General features: G+C 31.5%; 1 protein-coding gene across 1 annotated transcript in view; it reads left to right on the forward strand.

The window, feature by feature from the left end:
• LOC126851991 (lachesin-like) overlaps window positions 1-24,336 on the forward strand; it is a 203,055-nt gene that overhangs the window by 127,502 nt on the left and 51,217 nt on the right. The window lies entirely within an intron of this gene.

A 24,336-nucleotide genomic window follows, 5' to 3' on the forward strand; every position in this document is an offset into this window, starting at 1 on the left:
AATAAAAAATCGTTGGTCCTTTATCTTGAAATTCAAAACAACTTTAAAACCTTTTGTCGGTCTGTGAAAATATTTTTCACAAGTAATTTTAATCAGTTTAAATGTTTCTTATAGATTTTCGGTCACAAAAAACAATGTCGGTATCTAAACTGCTTTATCACGTCAAGTTTTAAAATCATTTTGAATTTTACTATGAGAAATCAGCAATTTTTTTATTCAAAAAAATTCAAAAAAATAACTCTAAAACCTGATGGAGCAATTTGATTTGCATTGTTTTTTTGTGGTAAAAAATCTATAAGAAATACCTACTCTCAGTAGAGTTATTTGACAACAATTTTTTTTATCGGCCCGTGTAATCGCGCTCGTTCCATTCACCTCGATACTTCGTGGGTTATCCAGTTTTAACGGCGAACATGTGCCTAAACACTGTACAAGCACCTCACCACAATTCGATACACACGCCAGGATAAATTTCACCTGTCATAGCTGACTCATGTATATATGCAATGAATCGCACACACACACACACACACACACACACACACAAACGTATACTTCGGCCAAATGCGTGTACTTACGCATTTTCCACGTGAGGAGGGATGAAAGCGATGCTCGCGGAATCGGCGATAAAGAGCGTCGAAGGGTTGGAAAAGGGAGCGAGGGCCAACTTCGCAGACAGTTTAAACCCCACGCCGGTCGGAAATCCGCCCACTCCACTCGGCGCGCGAATCCGAGTGGTATATATATACTACTTGACCGTTCGAGGGGGGTCTGAATAGTGAATATCTTCGATATTCGTACGGAAAGTTCGACCGTGTGCTTCAACAAGCCCACGTGCTATCCGTTACGATGGCGGGCGAACGCCTTTAATAGGCATAGATATATGTATATTATGAACTATGAATTTCTCTCTCTCTCTCTCTCTCTCCCTCTCTGTCTCTTTCTGAGGGGAAGAATATCACATTGCGGATATTTGATGCAGTAATTATATGGAGTAGGTAATTAATTTCATTATTAGAAAATTCATTCTCGGTCATTTGTACAAATAATTGTTTGTAAATAATGACTGTAAAAAGGATACTTTGAAATATATTTTTGTGCGTAGAGAGAATTTTTTTTTTGACAACTGTTGATATTTTGAAATTAGAGAAAAGTATCTTAGGAGAATTCAATAATTATTTATTACATATAATATTATTTATTATATTTATTACATATTAATTATTTATTACATATTATATAATAATTGTAAACATTTAAGAATATTTTCTTATTTCATGCAACTGCATTTTTCTTCAGTATTAGAAGAAATGATAAAGACGCACCTTTTTCTACATCTGTACAAATCATTCACTAAATGCACATGCACTCGATTATTATATAAAATTACAAAGTTAACTAAATCAGCCGGATGTGTACTCGCAATTATAACTGAGTGGATAATGTGAAGTCTGAAGTGCACCTCACATACATATTTAATATGCGCCCGAAATTAATGGTTATCTCGGCCGAGCGAAATTTCGCTCAAGTACCGGCGATTTCGAGCCCAATAATCCTATAAGAGCATGCCGGTCAAATAGAAATTTTAGTGGTTTTCGATTCAATGAATTAGTACTCTTTCGATCTCTCCGCGTTACTGCAGAAAATACGATTTATCAGTTACTATCAATACAACGATATCTCTCGGATACTATAATCTATAATCTAGAAATCTCCACAAAGCTGAACTTGAATTTTCCTTCATGAAAATTTGAGGTAGAGAGAAAGGGAAAAGCAAATATTCTTTATAATTATTGTGACTTTAATGCAAAATATTTGCACATAATATTATATGTTCCGTGTATTATAAAATGAATTCTTTTTTAATTTTTATTTATTTAAATTTATTTATTTATTTGTTTACATTTATTTACTTAATTCTATTTTATTATCTGTAATCAGGAAGAAACGTTTTAATAATTTCATGATATGTAAAAGTAATTATCGCGCAAGATCGCGATTTTGAAATATGCAAAAATTGCGAAGCCTATGGTGCGGAAGACCGGGAGGAGGGAGGGGTGGGGGTGGGGAGGGGGCTGATCGACGAACTGTCTGCAAATTGAGTTTGGTCGACACGTTTATATTATTGCGGCCATCGAACCGTACTGCTTTTATTGTCTGCATTAACTGCAGCGGATTTTCGGTCGACCGAAGGGAGAGATAGAATGAAATAATTACCGATATCACGCATATTTACAGTGCGCGTAAGAGCCGATGCGTTTTAACCGAAACACGATTTCACGCCGCGAATTTTCATGAATTTCGCGCGTATTCCGACCCGCTCGGCGGTGTGTGATTGAATATCTGCCGATTTATTACACACAGTGAAATGTATTTTACCCCTTCTTTTTTTTTATGAGTTTTTAAATAATCAAAGTCTTTAATGCTTTTATGAAACAAGGTGTATGGATAAATTATTAGATATATTCTCTCTCTTGAAATCTTGAAAATACTTTGCGTAAAATATGAAAAAAGGTTATGTGAAATTCCGGAATAAATAAAATTAAATTAATGTATTTTGTTCAGGAATAGAATTTTATTTATTTATAAATTCAACGTGGAATTATACACATAGACGTACGCTTTTATCGTAATGCAGTGCATGTAATGTAAAACATATTAATATCAATAATGATTTATAATATCAAGTGATAATGAACGTGCGATAAAATACCGCTAGGTGACGTTGAATTTCTCGCGTTAGTGATCGCTATCGGCTTTTTAATATTAGTTATACATTTCAACCGTACGTCAGAATCATGGGATTATTGTCCAAATTAAATTCCAACGACAGTATCAATAACATTCTCACTTTTTCATTGGCAATGTTATTGCCGGAATGAAATTCTGGCGATAATGTAATATCAGTAATACTCTCGCACTTTTCCGTCATGTGTGCGACCGCGAATTATTATTCGAAATTAAATATCGCCAAATTGTTGCGCGTTCGTCCTGATACGTGCAATCGTCCTGTTGCCAGCATTTCATATTTTAATAATATTATAGGCTTGCTTGATTGCGCAAGAGATCACGCAATCCATATACGCACTCATGTTCGGTTTCCTCTCATTTCAGGGCTTATCCACTCATTGGCCAAATAAATGAACGTCAAGTGGAGCGCGCAATGCATATAGTTTCGGGTATCCGTTTTAACATTGTTTTTTTTTTTTACTGAAATTTTGTCGTGCAATTTAAAACACGTACAGTCCACCTAGAATGTATTTTAATTCAGGCTTTGATTTTTTTATACATGTAAGAGAATTCTCTCAGATTCTGAGTCTTTTCAAATTACAAGCAATTATTAAAAATAAAAATAACATAGCTTCGACATTTTTGTATTTGAATTTTTGTCATCAAATGTTACAAAGAGTTTGTGATTAAAATATTTATCGTCAATTTAAGGATCCTTTGAAAAAAATTAATGTTTCTTCCTTTAAGATATTTACTTAAACAGCCAAGTATGCTACAAGACATTGGCATTTATATATATATATATATATATATATATATATATATATATATATATATATATTGTATCAATTGGGCATTGAATGAGTTTCGGTAAGTTAATATCGCGCATCCACATCCGACGAGAAAGTCCGCCGTCCTAATTGAAGTTCACCAGCATGCAGCACGTTAACTAACGAGCATGTTCCTATTATACGTCACTTTTCGAATGCGTCAAAGATAACGACAAAACCTAACAACGCTATCGATAACATTACTGCCGCTCTGCTATTGTATTCGGACATTGCAACCTTTTGACTTCGATGGACCTATGCTCTCTAGCATGGCCCAAGATAACCCTTTCACTTGAATACGTCTGAATGCGTTGTTCCGCAGACTTTTGTGCGAGGCCAGACAGCTGATAACGTCATAACGAACGAAGCAGTTTTCGCGAATGCAAAAATACAAACTCTTTCGACAATTGGGGAATTTATTATATTCTCATATTCCCCTATTCCTGGTTCTAAATAATCGATGAAAAAAAAAGGGAGGAAGGTTAGGTTTTGTAATATGTTTGAAAGAATCTTTTTCCTTTTCCCTTTCTATAAAAATATAGATGAGAAAAGATTATATTTCCACGATATTAATTGTAACTAAGATTAAAATTTATAAAAATAACTGTGCAAATAATATTTTATTTTCCGATATTGACTCAAGGTTTTTAGTTCTTGAATTTTCCACTAGATTCGCTAAAGTAACTAGATCACGATTCGCTTTCGAATTTTCATCTGATTAAAATACTATTACGATAACTGCAGCAATGCAGCGATTACATGGCGATCGTAATTTGGATATTTGGGCCGTCCATGATTTTCAAAAGAGCACGTGTACATGTGTGGGCGGTGAATATTATGCCAATAATTACACACTGAAATGCTTGATATTGAATTCGCGTTGCTAATTAATAATCAAAAGCATACCGAAATTTGCGCGATACGTTTTTAAGGTTTTATTATAATAACAAGAGTACATCTAAAAATTTTATTTGATATAATAATATTTATCTATAAATAGATGTTATCTATAAATGTAAGAAAAGTAATATTAAATAATTATGATATTTATATTTAATGGATTAAAAAAATATTTATAAGAATTAGGATTTTAAATTAATAATGATATAATTAGTATAAATAATTCTTTAAATAAAAAATTGAAAATTTATGATTAGTTTATATCTAATTAAGGAATTAGGGAAAATAAATTTATTATTTTTAGGTAATAAATTTAAAGTTCACCTGTTTAATAAAAACATGATTTTATGGATTGAATATAAGATTTATTTTGTTCAATGATATAGCATAATCAATTATCTTTTGATTGGAGGCTAGAATGAATAAAATTTTAAGTGTCTAAAATCTAAAATAATGAATTAGAATTTAAATTTTAAATAAAAATGCTTAGATGATATTATGGGACGAGAAGGCTCTATAGAATTTTATATAAATTTTAAATTAATCATTATATTACTTAAATATAACAATTATATAAAGAAAAAGAAAAAGCAATAATTAATTAAATATGTATTTAGTCTAAAAGTAATTCACTAACGCAATAACTGTCTCGAATGAAATTAGCAGCATCGAAAATTGACAATCTTCGACATCTGTCATCGATGATTAAAATTTCGCGTCGCTTACGAGAGGTCGGTCCGTTCGCTCAAAGCCGGATATCCATTATCTCGCGCGAAATCAGAGGTGGTGGTGCTTTGACGGACGCGTCTCAACGGCGCTGACCGGAGGATATCGGGGACGATTCCTGGGCATCGTATTTATGGGGACGTGCAGCGTGTGTAATAGCTCCGTGGGATATAGGGTAGAACGTAACTCAGCATCAGGAGAGAACCGGGCCACCCGCGTCCCCGTATTTCCCGTAATCCGGAGCAGCACGCTCGCGCCCCCTACCCCCTCTACTCCCCCGTACACCATCGTCCCATAGGTATACCACGTGCGAGACTATACAACCGCGAGCGTTCCACTTGCCAGTTACTTTGAGGTTGGGACATCACCCTCGAGTACGGGCCACCCTCTTCATGCCCCGGCGAATCCTTCCCCAGGCTTGCCCCTGTCCACTCGGATACGATAGCATCTTAATCGCGCTAATTCGCGCCCACCCATCACCGGTCGACACCGGGTATACCGTGTGTATTATCGGCCACGCCGGGATTTTGAGGCTTTAGCCGCCTGACAGGATCCAAATTTAATATCAAAGCCTCGGGAAGCCACGTTGGTAGGTCGGTCGCTGCACTTGCCAGCTGATCAGAAAAATTTTATTTCTGATGCTGTGGGAATACTTTCAGTATCTTCCGGAAAAGATTCATTATTATGTCTGGAGAATTAAGAGTGACATTGTATCCTGATCGACTAATTTTGCAGATTTATTTTTTCACGCTGACTTTTTTGACCGCTGTGTATATTTACAGCACCGTTTTTAAAGATACTATTCACTATTTTGCAAACACTTTATTATCTTTGTGTGAAGAAAATATTTTTGATGTCAAGAGAGAATTAAAAATTTATTTCTATAATTATGAAGAAAATTTAAAATACTTTCCTCTCCTCATTATTTTTGAAAGTTCAAAGTATTTACACACACACACACACAAATATGTTTCTGAAATATACATATATACATGTATTTATTACTAAAATTTATCTAGGCTAATTATAATGTTTATTATTTAAGAAATCGAAATAACGCACATTTCGCTGGACTTCGATATAATCGAGATTTAGCCTACATCCGGCAAAGATAAATCCCTTAAATAAACAGACGGTGACTAAACAACACTATTTTTGGTATTATCATAAATCCTGCAGAAGTATTGCGATCGAAATCGGAGCTGCCAAATGACAAAGCGGAATAAATTGCGAAGCTTAACCTACACTAGCATCTCGTGTTTTAATCGAAAATCATAACAGCGATGTTTCAGATATCAGGCATATATAGTGACTTATGACAAATTAATATTAAATATAAAATAGATAATTTCAATCATTTTTGTCCATTTTTACATACAAGATTAAAACTAAGATCGAATATTTGAAAAGAGAGGCTAAAGTAAGGAAATTTGCGAAGAACGATTTTCGAGTAAAAAGATAAGATAAGATAAGATAAATCATGACAGGGCTCGAGTTATACATATATCCGTAATTTATCTTATTAACAATATTATACTAATATATGAATATGCAAATATAATTAAGACAAAATTGTCATTAGATTAAAATAATTAATAACTAATAAAAATAATTAATAACAATAATTTCTTTTTTAAACTTGATACTTGTAATGATTAAATATGCATCTTTGATTTTGCTTATCTGTGGTACAGCGCTGTATACAAGATCTTTTTTTTTTTAAGTTTTTATTTTATTTGCACGTCCGTTTTTCCGTTTACTGCTACACGCAATGTAAACGGAAAAGTTTTCCGTGATTCTATATTACTTTCTCATTGAAGAAAACTTAGAAATCGGCATAACAATGGAAAACTTTGCTCCCCGGAAAGTTGCTCAAAGTCGGCACAGAATATCGGCTTTCTCTCTCGCACGCAGACGCTTTCTTATTCTTCGAGAAATCGAAGATCGCGTTCTATATTCAAAGCGAATTATGGTTGCATCCTACATTTTAGGATTTCGTAAATTCTTTTCAATCAACGCTTCACGTAATTTTTTTGCATAATCAAATAAAGTAAATAATATTTTTAATATTTTTGTAATGATTAAGAAAAGTTTGAGAAAAATTTTCGCGACTCAAAATATTACAAACTTTTGCACACTGTCATTTATAAGATATTTTTAAAAACCATTTTAAAAATGGCTTTTAAAAAATGTATTTTCTTATAGATGAAAACATTGTATAAACAAAAAATATATATGTCATAGCCAGATTATATAAATCGTCGTTTTATAAAACGTCTGAGCATTTTATATAATGCGGCCACATTCTTAAATCATAATTGAAAATGAAATATTTTAAATTCTGGCTAAGAATTTTAGTCTTTTTATAAAACGCTAGAAGAGATATTATTATTTATTTATGAATTTTATATATAGGTAAAAAACTTTATGTATTAAAAATGATAATTTACAAATGATTAATATGTACTAAAATTTAATATTATTAATATTATTATAAATTTAATAATTTAAGAATATATAAACGTCTAGGAATTTTGTAATGATTAAGAAAAGTTTGAGAAAAATTTTCGCGACTGAAAATATTACAAACTTTTGCACACTGTCATTAATAAGATATTTTTAAAACCATTTTAAAAATGGCTTTTAAAAATGTATTTTCTTATAGATGAAAATATTGTATAAACAAAAATATATACGTCGTAGCCAGATTATATAAATCGTCGTTTTATAAAACATCTGAGCATTTTACATAGTGCGGTCACATTCTTAAATCATAATTGAAAATGAAATATTTTAAATTCTGGCTAAGAATTTTAGTCTTTTATAAAACGCTAGAAGAGATATTATTATTTATTTATGAATTTTATATATAGGTAAAAACTTTATGTATTAAAAATGATAATTTACAAATGATTAATATGTACTAAAATTTAATATTATTATAAATTTAATAATTTAAAAATATATAAACGTCTAGGAATTTTGTAATGATTAAGAAACGTTTGAGAAAAATTTTCACGACTGAAAATATTACAAACTTTTGCACACTGTCATTTATAAGATATTTTTAAAAACCATTTTAAAAATGGCTTTTAAAAAATGTATTTTCTTATAGATGAAAATATTGCATATAACAAAAAATATATACGTCGTAGCCAGATTATATAAATCGTCGTTTTATAAAACATCTGAGCATTTTACATAGTGCGGTCACATTCTTAAATCATAATTGAAAATGAAATATTTTACAATCTGGCTAAGAATTTTAATTTTTTTATAAAACGCTAACAGGAGACCCGCCACATTGTCAAATGCAACGATTTATACATCTTTTTACATTCTGGCTGATTCATTTCATTCACTTTATAAATGGCGCGTTTTTATCGACCTTACTTTATGTTCCATTTCATAAAATATAGTTTCTATAATAAATCTGTTTTTTATTTTTATCACGCTTATATTTCTTTTATTTGTATTATCTATTTTTAAACATTATTTCCGAGAGTTTTTTTTATGTTACTTTTATAAAACCTTAATTATAATAAACACAACAAGAATATTCATAAATAAATAAGTAATAACAACAACAAGTGCTCATACAAGCTCTTTTTCATTTAGAAATACACATAATTACCCATTAATATTATAACTATTATAATTATCTATTATAATTACCTATTAACTATCTATTATAATTACCTATTAATTATCAATAAATGACTGTTCCATAAAGACACTTCATGAAATGACTGAAACCAACTAGAATCTAAAACAATATGCAACTCGTTGCATTTGACAATGTGGTGGCTCTCTTGTTAGCGCTTTATAAAAAAAATAAAATTCTTAGCCAGATTGTAAAATATTTCATTTTCAACCATGATTTGTGAATAATGCCACTCTTCAAAATTCCTAGACGTTTATATATTTTTAAATTATTAAATTTATAATTAATAATAATATTAAATTTTAGTACACATTAATCATTTATAAATTATCATTTTTAATGATTTGTGAATAATGCCACTCTTCAAAATTCTTAGACGTTTATATATTTTTAAATTATTAAATTTTAATACATATTAATCATTTATAAATTATCATTTTTAACATATAAAGTTTTTTACCTATATATAAAATTCATAAATAAACAATAATATCTCTTATATTATTTGTTTTTATTATATACAGATTTTAAAAAATTATTTAATTTTTAATTAATAATAATATTAAATTTTAATACATATTAAATATTTATAAATTATCATTTTGCATCTTAATATTATATATATATATTTTTTTTTATATATATATCCGTTGTTTTATATAAAACGATTATGTAATCCAGCTACAACATATACATATATTATGATAAATATATATATTATGATTCAGAATATATAGAGGCTATAAAGGAATTGAATATTAAAATAACATACATATAAACTATATAATATCTCTTACGTAATTTTGTATATATGTGTGTTTTAATATTTGGCACAAATTTCCTAAAAATATAAATCTGATTTGCTGTTTGTTGATCGTGACTATACGAGACGCTTCATTTCATATTGAAAGTCCGAGAAGATTTAATGAAAGAGCCTGCAATAGAAGTCCATTCGGAAAATATCTCGGCCCGCTTCGGAACGGATCAACGGGAATACAAACTTCGGTAATTATCGCCGACGTAATGTCTTTACTAAAGTGTCGAACCTAAAAGCATCGCGAAGCATCCGTCCGGAAAGTATGAAGTAAGGGAGGCTGTAACTAAATCGCCTTACAGCTCGCTTCGAATGATGTTCGGGCGTAACGTAAGTACCGACGACAGCTCAGTAAATCCGATATGGCGAACATTATCCTCCGGGAGTCGTCTTACTTCACGTTAACCTCGATCCACGAAAGGATCACACGAGTGCTTCGTGAAACACGTTAGTGACAGAGCAGAGAATTCTCTATCTCCCGAAGAGAAAAACGTAAACGTTTACAACTTGACTCCGGGCAAGGGCGAAAAATTCCTTAACATGATACATTCCTCCTTGCTGTGGAAAATGATCATTTCGATTCGATTTTGTATGAAATATAAAATATATAGTTTTATAGTTTTTATATACATTTTATTCCACCTAAAATTATAATTTTAAGTATTTTCTAAATTATCTTTCAAATTTAATTTTTTATATTTATATTTATATTTAAGATTATACTTATATTTATATTTATATTTATATTTATATTTATATTTATATTTATAATTTCATATTTATATTTATATTTTATATTTATATTTATATTTTATATTTATATTTATATTTTATATTTATATTTATATTTTATATCTATATTTATATTTTATATCTATATTTATATTTATATTTTATATTTTATATCTATATTTATATTTATATTTTATATTTATATTTATATTTATATCTATATTTATATTTATATTTTATATTTATACAATATTTATATTTATATTTATATTTATATTTATATTTTATATTTATATTTATATTTATATTTATATTTATATTTATATTTATATATTTATATTTATATTTATATTTAAGAATGATATTACAATAATTGTGTTATATTAACATGCGTGCGTATATGTTGTATATAAAAATATAAATTAAAGTAATATATATTAAAGGGTGTTCTATTTACATGAAATTGTATTAAATCATTTAATAAATATTTAGTTAATTTCTTCTCATCACTTATCCCAATTTAAAAAGTTATTAATTTAAATATTTTTGCATAACTAAGATTTAAATAAAATCTCTGTTCTAAAAAAATTCATTTGCCCAAAAAACAAAATTATTTATGTATAAATATTTTAGAAATTTAATTCGCTAAGGTCTATAGTTTTCACTATTAAAAATAATTATATTTTCTTTATAAATAAATGTATTTTCAATATTTAATAATTTAATATTTTCAATATTTAATATTTTCAATATTTAATATTTTCAATATTTAATATTTAAATAAATGTATTTTCAAAATTTATTACGAAGAGAAATGACTGAAAAAAATTGACTCAAAATTTATTATTGAGTTTGTCATTAACATTTGATACACTTGCAAGGACATTAATAAATGATAAATATAATATTACATTTTGATCTGGCATTTATGCGCATACGACATCGATACGTCATCGATCTTCTAAATTTTTTTTTTTTTTTTTCAATTCTCTGTGCAATAAATTCTTTTTCCCACGTAAAATGTATAAAGAAATATTTACCGATGCTTGTATACGCGCTGTACAGATCGAATATCTGTACAACGCCTTAGAAATTCATTGCTGGAATATAGGTTATCGATGGAACATATCGAATATGCAGACGCGATGAAATTATTATAAAAGTTAGTCGAGGAGAGAACCGGGAAGAGAATTTCTGCCACTTCAGCGCGACTGTCGTTGCAACTTGCCGTGAAATAGATGTTTGGATAACTTTAAGGAGGACCGAGGGTGGAGTGCGCGACGCGCCACGAAATAACGTGTGCCAAGTTTCCTCCCGTCTGCTTGAAAAGACATTTAGTCTTTTTATAATGTCTTTCATCGTGCCATTTAGTGTCAACGATATCTTTTTATTCGTAGAATGCTATTATTTTCATGCCATTCGTTTAAAATTTGTCGTGTCAGAGAGCTGCGTGATTACGAGATCATGCATTAATTTTGACAGTTCCGTTTTTATTTAAAATTTCATATGTCATACTTGTCAATGTTTATTATATTCATCAATATTCGTTATATTTATTGTATTTATCATATTTCAATGCTCATTATTTTTAGTAGAAAAATTCCAAGGGATTTATACTCTTTTTTTTTTACGAATGGAATTGTAATAAACTTTTGTTGCAACGAATTTAATTGAAACTACCAATTGAGCTTGTGCCACCGCAGTCCCATTATGCCGAATAACTCAGATTCGATTCGAAATCAATCGGATTTTGTTTAGCCTGCACTTGTTACAAGAAAGTTCTCTCGCATAAAGAAAAGCTCATCGATAATCTCCGCTCTTTAAAATTCCTCGAAAGGAACGAGCGCTTGCATCAACGCCGCCACGTTAAAGGAAATTTTCCGCGGATAACATCGTAAGGAATTCTTTATCGCTCGAAGTTTGACGCAAGAATTTATGACTTTGCCGCAGGCAAAAGAAAAGAAAAAAAAAAGAAAACACCGAACGATCGGTCCTCGAACCTCCGACGATGTCGTCGTCAACACTTCGTCGAAGTAAAACGACGAAACGCTTTGTAACGAACAACAAATGATCCTTTAAGGGGTATTTTAAGTTTTCTATATCTTGTAATTATACGGTAATCAAATTTGTTCTAACTGATGTAAGTAACGCGCGGCTTTCCGTTGAATTAAATTTCTCTACCAATAAATAATAAAAGGGAATTCTAGAATAGAAAGAGTGCGCGAATCGGCTTTGATACCATTGTAGTGACGTTCACAATAAAGGCTAACGAGTGCGCACGCGAAAATGGGAGGAAGGGATGAAGGGAAATGGGTGGGACACGAGAACACCACCTACGTACCCGATAAATCATCCTCGGGAAAAACTTGCGGGTCACTCCAGCTCTAGCGGGAAAACGTGGTCCACTTGCTATGCGAGCGGCGCGCGGCTCGCGCGAGCGCACCATGATATTCCTTGCATAATTATTACCGCGTTGGCTCTCGGGGAGGGACTTCTTATCTATTCCTGACTGGAATACAGGATGGCGAGCGGGCGTCACGTCCGGAGGATTTTTGCGTCACGTGCGCCAATCTTTCTCTCTTTCTCTCTCTCTCTCTCTCTCTTGCCGGTGCCCGCAAGAGCTTCTCCTCTTTTCGAAAAGGAGAGGAGAGGAATCAATTCGCGGGGGCAGTCGAGCGATATGATATGCCGAGACGAGGCCGCGGCGTGCGTATGGCAGGACGAGAAGAACCGAGAGGTATTTCTCTCTTCCTTCTTTTCGATAGACTCCTATTTGCCGGATACGCGCCGCGGATCCGCCTCGCGAATCACGAGATCATATATAGCGGAGTTGATGATGAAATTTGAAAATCTATTCACGATTCGAGATACGATGGCGGAGATTCGAAGATTCACGCTGTATGAGTTGAAGATCGTCTGAGGAGAATTCAAACATTTGTGTTATATATAAAGTGGCTCTTCGTTTTTTCTTAATATTAATAGAAATATAAACTAAAGTATCCCGCCGTTTTTCTTTCCAATGTCAATAGACAATTTTTGAATATAAATTCAGGAAGCGCTCACTTTATATGCAAACTTTATATTGAGAATCGGCCAGCATGGCGGATCTTAAGAAAGAAAGTGCGAAATGTGAGGATTTGCGTCAAACGTAATGCGCTAGAAGAATCATACCGTAGTTCCTCCATTTGTGACACAGTACTGAAAAATGACGTAATCATATTACGAACAAAATGAAAATTTCTACATTTGTCACACCCTACTTTATATTTGATTTATTTTTTTGTTGTATTTCTTAAATTTCCTTCCAAGTTTTCTTCTTTTTTTCACTTTAACGCTTGAAAAGTTCATCTTATATCAAATTTATCCTATTTTGAAACAACAATACATATAAAAACAAAAGAAGATTTTTCATTTTATTTTTTATTTTATTTCTTATAATTCTTTTTTCATTGCGTTGCGTCACGATTGACCCATGATGCAAAAGTTATTTATAAATGAACTAATGTATATTTAATTCCTTGAATTGGAACAAAATTCGAGTACTAATTTTGCGAATAAATTTTATAATATTAAATTTAATACCTTTTTAAAAATCGCGTATTTGCACCACTTCCTTGTCTTCGCGCTGCCTTTTACTCCAGGAAAGATGAGATGTTTTCCGGAGGGAAGCATCTCTCATTGGAACAGATCAGCGATTTCGAAAGCCCGGAAATTATGATCCCTCCAATTTATTCGCGACACTCGGAACATTCCCTATCAGCCACTTATCTGTCATATTTTGCAAGTTAAAAACCTGCTCTTGCAACATTTTTTCAGAAAACTTTCACGATATATTCCTTTTTCTAAATTCATTCAAACATTTCATCATAAATATTTAATAATATTTAATAATAAATCAAAGAGATATCTTGTTAATGATTCTATGAAAGTCGAGTCTTTGAAAGGAAAGATTCGAGGAAGCCGCGACAGCGATGACGCCAAGAGTGACACGTAGCCGTCGTTGTTGCTGCCAGTCGCAGCGGCTTCCTCCGACGACGAGAATATCGAGTTTACCGTCCGTGTCACGTGGCTCTCCGTCGAGACGAACATCGCGAAGTTTGTCCGTCATTTTATGCGGTACACAGAAGCTCGTGGAAAATAATTAACGGGGCTGCTCGGAGGATCGCGTGCGCCGCTTGAAGTAAGAATATCCGCCGCATTCTTCGTGCGGAAATGGTTTGTTTGGAACGGTTTGAAGATCTGTTTTAAGAACATTAAAAGAGAGAAATATTCCGAGTCGGCGATGCGTTTTTTTTTGCGCGCGCGGAATTTTTTATATTTTTCTTTTTTTTTATTGGTTCTAGATTTATATTCGAGAAAATATTAATTTTTCGAAGATCCAAACATTTGGAAAAAATATATCTAAACGACGAATTATAGAGGAAAAGAAATTTCTCTTTTTCTTTAAATATTGCTCAAACCATTTTAACTTTATTGTGACAGTTTTTAAATTTAAAAAGATTTTATATAAAAACAAACGCGATTTTAAAACGCGATTTATGGCAATGTCGCCTGCATCCGTGAAATTGCGTTTCTATGCATTGTCAATGCATGATATCGAGATATGGTCGATGATCGAGGGTTTGTGAAAAATTCGGCAGTAAAATTAACATGCCACCGTCTTTTTTACAGCGTGATGTTTTGGGCACGCTAGTCGTAAATTTTGTTGGATCGACGCGTTGCGTTTTCGCACCTTGTTTATTTATTTTTTTTTCGACGCGGACGAAATTTACAATCCAGGCTATACAGCCTACACGATAATGTGTGACGCGCTTGCATTCCGCCTTGGCTTCTTTTTGCGCTTAAAATATTCATCCGAGAATAAAGTTTATAGCGCATATCCTTTTTACAAAAAATTCACCCAATTCAAACATTATTAGAAAAAATTATTTACTAAATACGTCAAGGGAAATATCGTGATACGTCAATAATGTCCGACGAATACTTCTATTCCTTAATTTTATTTATTTATTTTTTTTTTTATTTCAAAGTGTTTTGAAGAACAAATTATTTAACTTGGAATTAACTTACATCGTTTTTAGAATAAATGGTACATACAGTGACAAAAATGTATGGAGACTTGTTTACTTGTTCAAACGAAATGATGTTCGAGAGAGTGCATCGCTGCGCATAATGTCGCGATTAAAGAAGGTGTCGCTCGGAAAAGGGTTGAATGGTATCCCAACGTAAATAGTGCATCCTCCCTCGTTTGCTCCCGGCTTTCCCCTTTGCTTGCTATTTTAATTTCTGTTTACGCACACAAGGCGCAAAAATTGGCGCTTAAAATGGCTTTGAAAGGCTCTTTGGACCGTACATTATGACGCGTAAAATCTTCTTTGGCTGCTCGCAACGATGGATTAACGATATAATGATTTGGTTACAATTTTCGAAATATTGTCATGTTGTTTAAACTTACAAAATAGATAATTGACAGTTTTCCATAACACCATGTATCGAAACGCATTGTTTCGCGCGTCGCCTGAAATTTATTAGAATAAATTTTTCTTTAAATTTTGATTATTAATTTTAAATTACACAAAATAAACTTTTATTAAATAATATACTTTTTATTAAATTTATTAAATAAGTAATTTATTAAATAATACTTTTATTAAATAATAACTTTTACTAAATAACTATTATTAAATAATTTTGGCATAACAATCATCTCAACGTATTTCCTTTTAGTTTTAATCTCAAGAATTTGCTCAGTTATTATTTAAAAATAATTTCGCGAAATGGCAGAAAATTTTACCAAGTTTAATTTTTCTCTGATTTCTCTGTATGAAGAATCGCAATATTCGATAACTTTTGCTCGCGGTTTCTCCGTGATATTATATAAAGAGATTAAAGCTGCGATTGCGAATGATTTCTCTTTGCAAGGCCTGCTAAGAATCTACAATTCACAGACGATAGCAATGGTCTACGTGTGGACTTTGATTTACAGAACGACGTGTCTGAAGGTAGCCGCAAACTCTTCAGAAGAGGGTCGAAAATGCTTGGCGCGTGCGAAGAAAGCGAGTCGACGCCGCGTTCTGTATGCACGATGTGGCGCCGGAACACGTTTTCTCTATCAGAACGTCGTCGTCGGGCGAGCTGTTGGCCGTCGAAATGGACCTTCGCCGACCGAGGGATATTTCATATAACGCGACGTAGGGTCCGTCGGCCTTTTAAGGCCACTTTAATCGCCGATATTCGCGCTGCGCGCCGGCGAACGAGAATTAAAATGGGGAGGAAAGAATAGGGTGAGAGAAAGAGAGGGGTAAACGACGAAAGAGAGAGAGAGAGAGAGAGAGAGAGAGAGAGAGAGAGAGAGAAACAACGAGTCGCTCTCGTTACTCGCATAAATTTGCTTCGATCCACCCTGCGAGCTCCGGTACACAGTAATTGCAGCAGGTAATTAACCTTCGAGTTATATGTCGAAGGCTGGATGTTACGGAGTCATTATCGAATCCTAAATAATGCAGTACACATTTTTTATTTGTTCGTCAAGAATACAAGTAGTGATTTTATCTTTAATATTCTTCTATTTTCTTTTTTTTTTATATAGTTATAAAAAACAACAAAATCTTTGATTTATATTTTGAATTTCTTTTACCAGAGACTGAATTTTGATTTTTTTTTTTTATCGACACTTTTGCAAGTGAAAGATTTTGTACACAGATGTCTAAATTAGATTGCTAACATGTCACTATTAGAATAGCATAACTTGTGTTCGATAAAATTTCCGTTGATAAGAGAAAATGGCCGTTACCTCCATTTAAAATAATTATTGCGTGTAATATTCAACAAAGTTTTTTAATAATTATTACTTAGAGCTAACAAATTAAATATAAATTACTAAAATAAATGTAAATTACTAAAATAATAGTTATTTTAATTCAATTTTTTGTCATAAACTGTCAAACTGTTGAACTGTCAAACTGTCAAACTGTTGAACTGTCAAATTGCCACACTGTCAAACTGTCAAACGAGTGAAGCAAGTCACACATTTTTTGTTTTCACAAAAGATTTTCTTTGACCGCACTGACACACTGATGTAAATAAAACTCACACACATACAAGATCGTCGCCATTTTCTCTCATACAATCGGAAACTTCATGCGACGCAACTCCGAAGCCTTAGGTAGCAATCTAGTTTAGCCTAGATACTGTGATTCTGTATCATTAAAATTTTGAAGCATATTCTACCAACTCCGGCATACTAGCTTAATAAAAGGCGCCAAAAGGGTACATACGCAAAGTGGAAGAAAAGCACGATGGAAATAAAATCGGGGCAAGAGGAATCTTAAGAGAGGAGAGAGGGGGCGGTTGATTAGATTTTCCGAGAGTGAAGGAAATGTGGGAGGTGGGAGCGGGCAGGGTTTGGGGCAAATGCAGCGCGTGTTCATGTCGAGGACATACGAGGAATCGTATTATCGACTCTCCCAACTCAACACCCGTCCTTCTCCCTCTTCTCGTTTCCTCCTCGGCTGGAGGGATGAGGCAAACCAAGGAATTATGGAGGAATTGCATACGTGCGCTGCGTCGCCAATGTTGTATTATATAAACCGTGCGCGAGTGCAGTCGGACCTACCCTTCAAGTTTATATAATGGGAAGGTATGAGGAAGATGGGACGAAGAGAGGACGAATGGATGCAAGCAGACGCACGTTCGTGCATCCATCGCGGAATGCTCAAAGGAATCACTGTGTGTACTCGGTACGCAGCATCGAGATGCTCGAGGGAAGGAAGGGCAGATAAATACTTGCTACCCTGTCGCTGAAGTGTTTCCAAGTGGCTGGAGTAAAATCGTGTCTCTTTATGCGAAAAGGAACTCGTCGGAGGCGCGCGTCGCTTCGCCTCCGATTTCAATCGCGAGCCAATTTATCGATCGGATGGATTCCTCGAATTTTTCTTAGTATTGTATCGAATCTTTCTTAATATTTATGCCGACGTGAACGCCGACTGTAATCTTAACAATGATAGGAGCGATCAGAATTAAATTCTATGAATGAAAGACATATAAAATTTATGACATTGGGAAACTTATTGATATAGATTTAGATAAAGAGCAACAAAATGACAAAGATATATATCATAGTCAGAGATAATAAGATTTATATAAAAAAAGATTTGAAATCAAAATATGTTAAATAGTAAAATCTGCATAAAAGATAACACATTTTCGATTTTATCATAACTTAAATATGTTGTAGGCAAGATTTTTTTGAATAATTCCTCGTAAGAAATAAGTGGAGGATGGCATTGGTTTAGGTTTAAGAGATAAAACAAATTAAAGTTCTAATGTTTTTTCTTAGATATTATAAAGTAATATTAGGAACAGTGAAGTTTATGTGCGTTATATGTCTAGTAGAACAGACACAGAAAAAGTAATTGTTTACATTTACGGGATAGGTTATGGATATTTTGTCAATAATGTTTTATCTATTTCGCTAATTTCGTTAACAGCTTTCAACAAGCAATTACATAAATTCGTGAATTTCTTGTTTTGAAAAATATTATTTATTGAATGCGGGAAAAGAATAAAACCCTCATCTCGAAAAAATCTAACCTAACCCAAGCCAACTTTACTTTTAAAATTTAAAATAGGTTTGGGTTAGGTTAGAATTTTTTCGGGACGGTGGTGCAAGGACTCTGCCCCTCTCCCGCTCACGCGTACATGTCATATACAGTTTTTTTCAATGAAAAAATAATAACTTATACATTTACTTTAATGTCAAACTTAAATTTGTTATATCTTCTAAATCAATGCTGACCCCCACTTATTTTTTGCAGAGAATTACTCAAAAGAATTTCCCCTACAACATATTTAAGTGGCGATAAAATCAAAGATATATTACCTTTTATGGAATTTTATCTATTAGATTTTACTATGTAATATATAAAAGTTCTGATTTAAATGTCATGTTATGTAATAAATATACAACGTCAACTCATGTGTTATATTTCTAGATATTTTTTTTATTATTTATAAATTAACAAAAAGAAATTCAAAGATTAATCTCTAAGGAGTATTAGCTGTTTCTAGAATACTATTCCGTTTTAGTAAAACATAATTTATGTGACTTTGAGATCGTTGAGTCGGAAAGGTTAATAGCTTAGGAGAACTTCGCTCGTGAATGTAACTTTAAAGCATCGTGAATGAGCGCCATTGAAACAAAGAAGATTTTTACGAACGATATTTCCTTAAGAATGTATCGATGCTGACATTCTAACATTGACAATATCCTGAAAATTTAATAAATTATTTCTATTAAAATTATTTTTTATTTATTATCTCAACACGTATGTAAAACCTGAAGACGATTCCCTAACCGGTTCAAGAGTTATTCCACTTTTAATTTTGCATGAATTCCCATTATACAGGGTGTTTAAAAAAAAACCATTTAAAGAAAACATATGGAAGACCTTGTAAATATCGAAATAAAAATTTAGACAGATTATTTCCGTTTTACGTCTTTTTCTAACATACAAAAATGTTTATATCTCAGAAATGATTGAGCTTTTGATCTATTTATTAAGACCTTTTTACTTCAATATCCACCATAAATATTGAATGGTTGAATTTTTTTTTCAACACTCTGTATAAATAAAATTATAAGGCAGCACCATTGCCAATATTCTGAAACTTTATTTATAAATAAATAAATACTGAGCAACTTTTTTAATTAAATTGATATCGATTCACTAACTCGTTACCGAGTTATTAATGCAAAAGCGATGCAAAATTTTGAAAATGGAATTAAATATTCAATATTACTAATATTCGCAACGTTTTTTCTTTCTTACAATTGGTTTTAGATGAAATTCATGTCCAAAAGTATTTTGCTAACAATCATAAAATTTGCAAAATGTACAAATAACATTATTTAGTTTCGTTCCACGATACGAGTGCATGTCTTAACCCACAAAAGCATAAAATTTCAAATTGAAGTAATTTTTTGGAATTATATAGCCACGTTCTTAAATGAATTTTCGGGATATGTTCTATCGATCAACATAATTCGATAAAAATCGCGATAAAAACGTATTTGAAAGTACTTTTATTTTGATGTTCAAAGTATTTTAATCGGGCCAATTTGTTTCAGAAATATCCTATACGAACGTCGATAGTACAACTTACTGTGCAAAAGTTTTTTTTGCGAAGCAAACATTTCGACTGCAGAAACTCCGGACTATCCAGAAAATACCGAAGCGGTACGCTTCGGAAAGATCGCGCGTTTTGCTCCATACATGATACACGTACAGCGCGCAATAAGAGTTTAACCGGTGTAGGTAATGCGGAAACGAGTTCCAGTGCCTGCGATCGAAAGAAATCGCACTACACGAAGGCGGACTGTGCACTTTATTTCTCTGTAATAGAGGGCCGTAACAAGCGGAATCGACGGGCCGTGCGCGATCGAACCGCGCGGTTAAACGAATCGCGAAACCACAAGCCTGAAGGAGAAACATTTCTGATTAGACTTCCGGACGCCCCGAGGGTTGCACGCGTGCTCTTGTCACGTGACGCAGTGTCAGGGGGTCTTCGTAATTCGATCCTTGTATTATCGGAGTGCCGAAACCAACAGCGAGAAAACATGAATGCAAATATGAATTACTATTTCATTATTAATAATACAAATTAAAAAAAAATTTTTATCAAGTAACTCCAAGCAGGGTAGGGGGTTTTTTTTATAGATTTTTGAAACAATGCCTCAAACCAAATTGCTCCATCACGTCAGATTTTAAAGTTATTTTGAATTTTAAAATTAAAAATTGCTGATTTCTTGTCATAATCTTGTCATTGTTTTTTGTGATCGAAAATCTATAAAAAACATCTACTGATTAAAATTATTCGACAAACATCTTTTCACATATCAATAAAAAAAAATGTTGTCAAGTAACTGTAATCATAGTAGGTGTTTCTTATAGATTTTCAATCACAAAAAATAATGCCGCAAACCAAATTGCTCCATCACGTCAAGTTTTAAATTTATTTTAAATTTTAAAGTAAAAAAAAATCATTAATTTATCTTAAAATTCAAAACAGCTTTAAGATCTTCTGTTGGCATATATGTGAACAAATTTTTGAATTTTTGACAAGTAATTTTTATCAGAGTAAGAGTTTCTTATAAATTTTTGATCACAAAATGCTGTCTAAAACTCCATCACATCAGGTTTTAAAATTATTTTGAATTTTAACATGAGGAATCAACAATTTTTTATTTTAAAATTTAAAATAACTGTGAATAAAATAATTATGGAGAAAAGTTTATAAAAAACACTTTGATTAGACTTACTTGACAAAATTTTTGTTGTCCACCTGTGTAATTACTCACTACTAAAATAATATAAATAGACATACTATTTATCTTTATGCTATTTTTAATTCTTTTCAACGCTGATGTACATGACTTCGGTATGCTAATATTATTTGCAAAATTAGAATATAGGCTTATAAGGAAAACAATATAATAAAATAAAAAAAATCATTAATTTATCTTAAAATTCAAAATAGCTTTAAGATCTTCTGTTGGCATATATGTGAACAAATTTTTGAATTTTTGACAAGTAATTTTTATCAGAATAATTCTTATAAATTTTTGATTACAAAATGCTGTCTAAAACTCCATCATATCAGGTTTTAAAATTATTTTGAATTTTAACATGAGGAATCAAGAATTTTTTATTTTAAAATAACTGTGGATAAAATAATTGTGGAGAAAAGTTTATAAAAAACACTTACTTTGATTAGAATTACTTGACAAAATTTTTGTTGTCCACCTGTGTAATTACTCACTATTAAAATAATATAAATAGACATACTATTTATCTTTATACTATTTTTAATTCTTTTCAATGCTGATGTATATGACTTCAGTATGCTAATATTATTTGCAAAATTAGAATATAGGCTTATAAGGAAAACAATATAATAAAATAAAAAAAATCATTAATTTATCTTAAAATTCAAAATAGCTTTAAGATCTTCTGTTGGCATATATGTGAACAAATTTTTGAATTTTTGACAAGTAATTTTTATCAGAATAATTCTTATAAATTTTTGATTACAAAATGCTGTCTAAAACTCCATCACATCAGGTTTTAAAATTATTTTGAATTTTAACATGAGGTATCAAGAATTTTTTATTTTAAAATAACTGTGGATAAAATAATTGTGGAGAAAAGTTTATAAAAAACACTTACTTTGATTAGAATTACTTGACAAAATTTTTGTTGTCCACCTGTGTAATTACTCACTACTAAAATAATATAAATAGACATACTATTTATCTTTATGCTATTTTTAATTCTTTTCAACGCTGATGACTTCGGTATGCTAATATTATTTGCAAAATTAGAATATAGGCTTATAAGGAAAACAATATAATAAAATAAAAAACATCATTAATTTATCTTAAAATTCAAAATAGCTTTAAGATCTTCTGTTGGCATATATGTGAACAAATTTTTGAATTTTTGACAAGTAATTTTTATCAGAATAATTCTTATAAATTTTTGATTACAAAATGCTGTCTAAAACTCCATCACATCAGGTTTTAAAATTATTTTGAATTTTAACATGAGGTATCAAGAATTTTTTATTTTAAAATAACTGTGGATAAAATAATTGTGGAGAAAAGTTTATAAAAAACACTTACTTTGATTAGAATTACTTGACAAAATTTTTGTTGTCCACCTGTGTAATTACTCACTACTAAAATAATATAAATAGACATACTATTTATCTTTATACTATTTTTAATTCTTTTCAACGCTGATGTACATGACTTCGGTATGCTAATATTATTTGCAAAATTAGAATATAGGCTTATAAGGAAAACAATATAATAAAATAAAAAAAATCATTAATTTATCTTAAAATTTATCTTAAAATTCAAAACAGCTTTAAGATCTTCTGTTGGCATATATGTAAACAAATTTTTGAATTTTTTGAATTATATTGTTTTCCTTCCCTCCTTTTCTGTAGACAGATAACTTCTCCATATTTAAATGGAACAATGAGAGAGCGCGCGACTTTTGGAGGTATACAAATCGAGGTCGAGATTTACACGATACCGAGGGTGGTGAATGGAAATGCGATGGGAGTGGGCACGTGTACGAAAGAGAGTAACCAGTTGCCGTATCGGCCGGCTGAATAACTGCGATCCACCTGTCACGAGCAGGTACAAATGTCGAACGGTCGGAGGAGATGGTAGGAGGAACACATCTACACAGTGTACATGCGCGCGCTATTGGCTCAAAATATCGTTCTTTCCACGATTCCATAAAATTTATCAAACGACCTGAGAGCAACCAATATATGTTGCGTCTCACGGTTGTTCGCAGTTAGATTGCTCTCGGAAGAAACTCGGGGAAAGCTGCGCGACATCGCGATCGCTGATAAGCTGGAAGGCGGTAATCGATCGATTGAGTTAGATATATATATTTCTCGGCTCCACATTGTACAGCTGATAATTGCTATTTGCTCTCGTGATTCTTTAGAGAACATTGGACAAGCTTTTTTACTGGCCAATTAAAATATAGATTATTTTATACAATTATTACAATTACATTTTGGAAAAATGTAGAATTTATTTATATGAAGAAAATTAAGATTATTAAATTTTTTTTCAATCTATAATAACTAAAAGAAATATTTAAAATTAATGGGTAATTAAATATTATATAATAAAATTTTCTAAATTAGTATTTATTATTATTCTAAATTATTATTAATATTGTATAATAAAATTTTTTAAATTAAGTATTTATTTAAAAAAATTAATAAAAATTTAGATACTAACTTTTACGGTTTATAAATTAAATGAAAAAGATATATGTTTCTTGTAGCAATTCTTGTACTTTCATCAAAGAACAAGTAGCCGCTATGTAAAAGTTGAATAAAAAGCAATATTG

The sequence above is a fragment of the Cataglyphis hispanica genome, chromosome 9, assembly GCF_021464435.1.
Source record: "Cataglyphis hispanica isolate Lineage 1 chromosome 9, ULB_Chis1_1.0, whole genome shotgun sequence".
NCBI classification, from domain to species: Eukaryota; Metazoa; Arthropoda; class Insecta; order Hymenoptera; family Formicidae; genus Cataglyphis; species Cataglyphis hispanica.